The sequence below is a fragment of the Danio rerio genome, chromosome 15 (assembly GCF_049306965.1).
Source record: "Danio rerio strain Tuebingen ecotype United States chromosome 15, GRCz12tu, whole genome shotgun sequence".
Classification (NCBI taxonomy): domain Eukaryota; kingdom Metazoa; phylum Chordata; class Actinopteri; order Cypriniformes; family Danionidae; genus Danio; species Danio rerio.
Window position 1 is genome coordinate 26114677 of NC_133190.1, and position 8918 is coordinate 26123594.

The following is an 8918-nucleotide window of genomic DNA, read 5'->3' on the forward strand; positions in this document are numbered from 1 at the left end:
ACTTATCAGTCAGTCTGTAACCAGTGTCCTGAGAATATATACTCAACTTTTTATCTTTATATGTCAAGGATTGACCTTTGTGAAGTGTCCTTAAGCTTGTAAAAAGTATACGGCCTAATGGTCTTGAAGCTAAACCAGAAAAGTGGACATCCACAAATGCAACAAAACTGTCAACTTTACAACCCTCTAGAGTTTATCAAAGTAGGTAAACCTCCAGTGTTTATCTGCTAGATCTTCGGTGGTTTTGTCCCTGGCAAATGCTTTAGCACATGACCGTGGCTGTGACAGGTGGTCCTAATGCTCAGAAAGCCTATGGGGAAAAGACTATAACAGCAGTGAAGTCTGTGAAAATGTGAGTACAGTACAGAAAGATGGAAGGGGACAAAACTCAACCCTTCCCCCTACTCTATATTAAAACCTGGGATCCAGTTTCACAGTTGCACCCTGCTTGTGTGTTCCAATGTGACAAAATTAGTTTAACCATTATCCCCTTCGTGCCTATCTGCCAAATCCTGCCAGATCCTGTGTGTATAAACATATTGATGTGTTCTCAAATCTTGTTTTTACAGGTTTATTTTAGGATATGGAAAATTCCTGAATGAAATTGCTATGCCAAATATCTTATGATGTTTTGATTTTAGTATTTAATGGGTTTGTATACTATAATGCAAGAGACTTTGTATTTGTTGAAGGAGTTAAATGGGGAAAGGGGAAAAAACAAACTCCAAAATTAGCCACTATGCATCCAACACCATAGCACGCTTAGCAGTGCTAGCTACGAGGGTGTATAAAAGGGAGTTGGGGGTCCCCATGAACAGGGAAAACCCCCTTATCTCATAACAGGTTAAACGTATGTATTTGAGGTAATATTGGTGGGTTGGGGGTGCTGCACATGCAAGTTTCACATCTGCACACTTCTAAACTTTTTTAACATAGGATCTGAGAACTTTCTAAACATTTGACTTAGGGTTTTCAACAGCTGTTTGGGATGAAGGTATGTAGAGGGGGGTCATAATGGCACCTTCTTTGGGCCCCGTGTGTAGGGCATGACCTCTGAAAGGCCTGAGTCAAAAATACCGCCAACAAACTTAGCTTAGTCTTTGCCATGGTACAGTTTTGTTTGGTACATGCTATTGTACAGTCAATGCCTCAGAAATGAGAGTAATATTTTAGTATTTTGCACTTGTCAATACCTGTCCACACATTGTTGTATAACTCAGTCAGCTGAGATAAATTTAGCAGTATGTGTATGATGCTCTTCTGAAACTGATAGCTGTTGTATTTTAGGATTGTACGCTGCATATGCTTTCAAACAAATTTACATGTGACACAAGAATTCAAAATGTGGTTGGTCTCCACTTCAGGTTTTAATGTTGAATGTTTAACCCAACCAACTTAACATTCAGTTTAGCCAATAGTGATGATCTGCTGGAGCCCAGGCAAATGTAATGAGAGATGTAATTGTGCTACACTGTGGTATTAACTGACAGCCAGTTCATTCCATTTAATCTTAAGTAAGTCAGAGTGGTGACCCATAAACATATGAAAAATGTGTAGGACTAATTATGATCAGTTCTATTAGACCAGGGGTGTCCAAACTCAGTCTTAGAAGGCCGGTGCCCTGCAGATTTTAGTTCCAACCCCAATTAAACACACCTGAACCAGCTAATAAAGCTCTTTCTAGGTATACTAGAAACTTCCAGGCAGGTGTGTTGAAGGAAGTTAGAGCTAAACTATGTGGGACACTGACCCTCCAGGATTGAGTTTGGACACCTGTATTAGACATTCCATTGTCTCTGGGCTGCGCCTGTTGTTGCACCCACTTCGAATGTTATCACATGATTCAATGGGCATTATAAGTGGTTATCAGCTGATAGATATGGGCTAGAAGGGGCCTTCTGTGCCTACTATTATCATCCATCCACATGGTTAATCAGCTATGCTAATAGAGAAGACTCCAGATCCAGATCTGCTTTTACATTACTGTGGCGGTTGGGGTAGGGGTAGACATTATTAACATACAAATAATTGGAAATTTAATAAATAATATAAATAATACTTGTTAACTTCTGGCCGGATGTGATCTATAGCTGATTAACCATGTAATAACAGCCTTCTGAGGATGATAACAAGATGATAGGATGATAACAGCCTTCTGAGCCTACCAGCCCCTACTGGCCCATATCTATCAGCTGATAACCCCTGATAACACCTAGTGAAAGCACTCATTGCCATGCACAAGTACTGTTGAATAAATAAAGTCAAGTGCCAAGTTCTGACTGAGCTGGAAAGCCAGTGAATGAAAAGTATAAGACTGGCAAACATCATTTTGATTGCAATACTTTTGTTTTATTACAATGTAGAAATGAATGAGTATCATGTGTTTGGTCAGTAGGTGGAGAGTAGGTGGTCCTTCGTGGCTGTTGGAATTGGACCACATGAGTGTTTACATTAGCTAGGCACTCTACACTCTAGTGTGTTTATGACTTTGAAAGTGGTCAAACTGCTTTGGTTCCTGTTCATATCTGTTATGTCTTCATAACTCCGCAACTGCTATGGAGGTAAACAATATATAAATATAGAGATTAATGTAAGATTTCCTGAATATCCTGTTTGTTATTATTCTAAAAAGAGTGGTTTTAAGCATATTACATAAGTTAAATTAAAAAAGAGCACTGGTCAAATTTAGAGAACAGCAACAAGTGTAGCATGAAGGAATATTAAGAGTTTTGAAGGTTACAACAGTGAAAAACAGGCCCTTGTTTTGAATGATGTGAGCACATCTCCTCTCTCTTCTGCAATATTCATTCATTTTCTTTTGGCTTGATCCTTCAATAATCAGGGGTCGCCACAGCGGATTGAACCGCCCACTGTCCCAATTCAAAACTAGTTTTAAGACCTATCTTTTTAGTAAAGCATACACTTAGTGCATCATTTAGCGGTATGATACATGAATGTGCTCCACACAGGTTTCTGCATCTCGTTTATATACACTACGAACAGCAGCTACGCTAATTATTCTCTTCATTCTCTATTTCCATCTGGGGATACTCTTCCTGAGGCTCTCAGACTATGCTGCGATTGATCCAAGACCAGCGATGAGATGTTCCCAAGGTCTCCATATCCTGGACCAGGCCGTATCGTGAGCAGCTGCTGTGGTGGTTATAAGACAGTGGAGCGCATGAGACTGATTCCTGTGACGCTCCAGGGACAGATGAGTCTTGGCTGAGGTCCAGCTTCCAGCCTCCCGTGCCTTGACTTCAGCTCTGCACAAGACATTTGGCCCGTGAAAAAATGGTCGTGCCCAACTGAGCCTGCTTTCTCTCAAGGTTTTTTAATTCTTCACTTTCACCGACTGCGCATCGATGGATTTGCTCTTCAGTGTTTGGACTCTCAGTAGTGATTATTAACCACACTGAACTAGGCTAAACAGAACTGAACTTAAACTCTGAAAACTGAACTACACTGATGTAATTTACTATGATCTATAATGTGAAGCTGCTTTGACACTATCTACATTGTAAAAGCGCTATACAAATAAAGATTAATTAAATTGAATTGAACCGCCAACTTATCCAGCATATGTTTTGCACAGCGGATGCCCTTCCAGCTGCAACCCAGTACTGGAAAAACACCCATGCACTCTCATTCACACACATACACTATGGCCAATTTCAATAGCATCTGGATGCAGCCTTTATGATGCAAGCTGAGATTGCATCACTCAGCGATGCATTGTCAGACACAATGCACTATGGACTATGGAGTGAGTGACATCACTGTGATGGGTAGGGTTAGGGGTGAGGTTAGGTGAGCATTGGGTTAAAAAGCATTGGATGCAACTCAGATTGCACTGCACCAAGTCTGCATCTAGATCCCTCTTGCCAATTAAGCTTTTTCACTTCAACTGTACCGCATGTCTTTATACTGTGGAGGAAACCAGAGCACCCGGAGGACACCGACGCGAACAGAGAGAACATGCACACAGAAATGCCAACTGACCCAATCGGGGCTCAAACCAACAATCTTCTTGCTGTGAGGCGATCATGCTACCCACTGCGCCACCGTGACACCCTCCTCTGCAATATACTGACTGTAATATCTCTTAGCCCTCATTCTGTCGCTATGATGTTTTCAGTCAGGTTTAGATCAGGACTCTGGGCTGTCCTTTCATTATTTCAATGTTTTCAGCTGCTTTATCTATTTGTGACAGTGATCATTTTCTCGCAGTAACATTTCTCGCAGATTGAACTGTAAGTTGTTGAAGCAGCTTCTGACATACATTTGCATACACTCTTCCATGTAGCTATCTAAGAGACCCAACTCGTGCTGCCTCTTATCCTGTCCTCTTATGCATTTGTCTCTGTGGGTTTCCCTCAAGTGCTCTGGCTTCCCCCACAGTCCAAAGACCTGCAGTATAAGTGGATGGACTAAATTGCTCGTAGTGTATGAGTCCGTGTGTGAATAAGAGAGTGTGTGGGTGTTTCCCAGTTCTGGGTTGCGGCTGAAAGGGCATCCACTGTGTAGGACATATGCCAGCGTAGTTGGTGGTTCATCTCGCTGTGGCGACCACTATTAAATCAGGGACTAAGCTGAAGGAAAATTAATGAACAGAGCTACAGTAGCTTCCCTGGTTGTAGCAAATTCGTAGCCCTTTTTACAGATGATTATATGCACAAGTTGCCCAGAAATTGAGGATTTGACTGTGAGACATATTGCTTTATTCACAATTAATGCAATGTTCTAATTTTTTATAATTTTAAAGTCATATGGTTTATCGCTAAGGTGCCAGGTATGCTCTTGTTTTACTGTCAGCATAATGGTCACGTTAATTATTTAATAATAAATAGATTTAAACAAGTGGTTGTGAACTCACAGTGCATGCACATCCGCAGCAACCTTTTCCCTTGAAATCAGAGTTGGTCAGCTGGCTTACGCTACAGGCACTATGTTTAGTGCTAGGTTGCAAGGCTGTCTCTTTCCCCATGCCATCTCACCAGATTGAATTGCACTGACTCAGTTATGAGTCCCTCTGTGTGTCTGTTCCACTCTATGCCTGTCCGTTAACCTTTGCCCTTAGACCTCAGACCAAAATGCACTTATACACATAAAATACCAGTCTCCTGCTCCAGATGTGATATTTTTACTGTGCTTATATAGAGGGGATCTGCACATCTTTGTGAAAAGTTTGGTTACTTGTGAAAAATTTGGTTGTGAAATATTGCTGGATAGCATTGATGAGTCACATGTTTTAGCGCTAAGGTGCCAGATATGTTCTCACTTTGCTTTCGCTGTCAGTGAAAAGGTCAATGAACATTTGATTAATATACTGACACTTTGCTTGCTCTCTATAGCGTTACGTCTTCCACACCTGTACAATCAGTCAATATACAATTAACCAGATCTGCAGTTGTCAACATTTAAAGTGGATCAAATTGTCTTTCAAAATTGTCCTAAGACAAGAATGGGTCAAAAGCATAGGTTTTGATTCAATTCAGATGTTTACAACTGTACACATCATGCATTGCTTCAGAAGTCCTCCTTGAAAGCGCTTGTATAACATCTAGAAATAACAGCTGCTCTTTGCATCACCTGTGGAGGGGCTTCATGCAGACATGTTCATCGCATTCTCTCTGCTTCACACTGTTCTTAGAATGGTGTTTGTATAAAGCCCAAAACCCCTCATTTTTAAGAAACATTTTAGTCCTCAGAATAATTAATACCAAAGCATGCATATGTGACCCTGGACCACAAAATCATTCATTAGAGTTGATTTTAGTAAATTGAGAATTATGTATTCATACATTATATTCGAACGTTAAATAAGCTTTCCGTTTATGTATGGTTTGTAAGAATATGATCATTTTTGGCCAATATTTAACTATTTGAATCTGAGAGTTCAAAAATTAAATATTGAGAACATTTTCTTTAAAGTTGTCTTAATTAAGTTCTTAGCATTGCACATTACTTATATAAAAAAAAACTGGATTTAATATATATACAGTAGAAAATGTAGAAAAATCTTCTTTTCGTTTCATAGAAGATTATTGTTTCTTGATCTTGTAGTTATTTCTAGAAGAAAAATTATAATTTTGACCCATAGATTAATTTTGGCTATTACCACAAAAACATCTGTGCAATATAAGAATAGTTTTCTGTTCCTGGGTCACATATTTGTATTGATTAACAATACATTTCAATTGATAGAGAGATAGGAATGACAGATACAAGTCCTGCACAGTGGCCGGAAAGATTTTGAGCCATTCTTCTTGCAGAATAGTGACCAAGTCACTATGTGATGCTGGTGGAGGAAAATATTTCCTTACTCACTCCTCCAAAACACCCCAAAGTGGCTCAATAATATTTAGATCTGGTGACTGTGCCTGCCATGGGAATTCTTCAACTTCACTTTCATGTCCATCAAACCACTCCGTCAGTAGTTCTGCTGTGTGTATTGGTGCATTATCATCCTGATACATGGCACAGCCTTCAGGATACAATGTTTGAACCATTGGGTACATATCGTCCTCCAGAATGATTCAGTTGACCTTGGCAGTGGCGTGCTCATCTAGCACAAAACCTTGGGAATCCCATAATACTGCAGCCCAAACCATCATGAATTCACGCTTATGCTTCACTCCTTCTAGGTGGTATGCTGCGTCGATACCTGGCTCTTGATACAGCACAAAAAGCTCACAGATGCACAAGCAAGATGCGCACCAACAATTTGTCCTCTTTTGAGCTCTGATATGTCATCCATAATGTTGTGTGCATTGCAAAATGTTAAGCAAAACTGTGCTATCACACTGCTAATTAAACCTTCACACTCTGCTCTTACTGGTGGAATGTGCAATCAATGAAGATTGGCCATGAGGCTGGTCAATTTTAGTCATGAAACCACCAACATTAAATAGGCCAGTGTTTTAGTTTCATTGTCCAACTCCTGTATGTTTATATATGCACTTTCTTTATTCCCCACATCTTCTTCAGTCATGTTGTGCTTTATTTCCTACCTTTAAAAAATAATGTTTGATTTTCCATATCAGACCCAAAATTGATTATGATTGTGGGTTAAAGCTCAAAAAACTGCTTTGGGTAAATTGTGGACAAACCAAATATTGGGTTCATTTTTTTTTACCCACATTTTTTTTACGTTTTGTTTTGTCCATATTTCGCCCCAAGTTGTGTTAAAACCACTCATCATTTTTAAGTAATATTTAGACATTTCAATGAACAGCTCACTGGATTTGTTATACATCCTGAATTTGTATTTTGCTGACAGTTTCGACCAGGAATGTCCTCACATACAGAGTCATGCCAAAGTGTGTTTAACCAGACACAACAGAGTGAGCGAGAGAGAGAGAGAAAAGTGTTTTGGTGTTTTTTGTATTGACTTGGCCTCATCACATTTGGAGCAATAGATTAACTCTCTGCCTGGTTGAGAACACTAAACTGGCCCAGCCAAGCTGCCCTTATTGGGAGTAGATCTGCCCTCAGCTCAGCTCCTCTAGCAGCTGAACCATTAATCACTCAAGTCTCATATATCTGCTTGCAGTTGCTCCATCTCCTTCCACTTCATATCCCACCTCTCATTTTTCTTCACACAGTTTTTTACTCTCTCTGTGTCTCATTATTACTATAATTCCTTTGGTTGATGCATTCTGAACTCCTTCCTTGCTCTCAGCTCTACAGGCTGTGATTCAACAGAAGTTTAACTGAAGACGATTCCTAGATGTCTCCTGATCTGCACAGTGCCTGTGGTTGAGTTAAGTCTGTCTGATGGGTCCAAGGCTAATGCTACTTATTTTACACACCCAGACAACACCCCCTCCCTCTCACCCCAACTCACCCTAAGCGGCTTTATTGAAACTATGCCAGTGTGGCGTCACAAAGAGACTCCTCCTTCTACATAGACTCTCTGAACTGATTTGTGACTGTCTGATGTAACAAACAGATTTACTGGGCATCTGCTATAAGTCTTTTTAATGTTTAATATACAAGTCATTTTAAACAGCTTGTTGTCATTATTGCATATAATGCCCAAAATGCTATCTGCAGGAAACTCTTTTCCCCGCCTAATGTTTTAAAATAGTGGACTGCCTCATATTTGTTGCCATCAGTGAAATAATCAAGCAATTACACAAAGGTTGCACTGTCATAACTCAAATGTACCTTCATTTATTTATATCTAATTTTATTTGTATACATTACGAGTATGATACACTCTCAAAAATAAAGTTACGTGAGCTGTCACTGGGGTGGGTCCTTTTCAAAAGGTACACATTTGTACTTAAAGGGTCTATACTGGTAACTCAAAAGTACGTATTAGTACCTGAAAAATTAAAGACGAACACTTTTGTACTTTTTAGATACTAATATGTACCCTTGAGGTATTCATATGGACCTTTTAGGTACACAACAGGTACCACTCCAGTGAGAGCTCGCATATATTTATTTCCCAGAGTGTAAAGCAGACTGTCTCTTACTCAGATATTATATATAATATTTTAAATGTTTATCAAAGTACAAGACACCATCAGGTCAGGGTTACACACATAATAATGACACTTAAATGATGCAATAAGCATTACGTTTAAGTAAATAACATTAATTAAATGTAACATTAAGCATCCCAATATAATAACAAAATATAAAAGAGGCAAACTATTAAAATAAAATACAGTCATATGCATGAGTAATGGAATTAATTGTACCATAATTTAGCTTTCTTTCTTACAAAATCTATGAGTAAATTTTATTTGTGCATATAATAAACCCTTTAATTTTTACTTTTTAAATAAGCTTTTACTCATACTTTTGTATTTATTTTTATAAGGAAAACTCTTTTGGGGGAAAAAAACATGCCTATATGTTTTGGCATGAAAAATAGGTTATTACGTGGAACATTAACTTGAGAG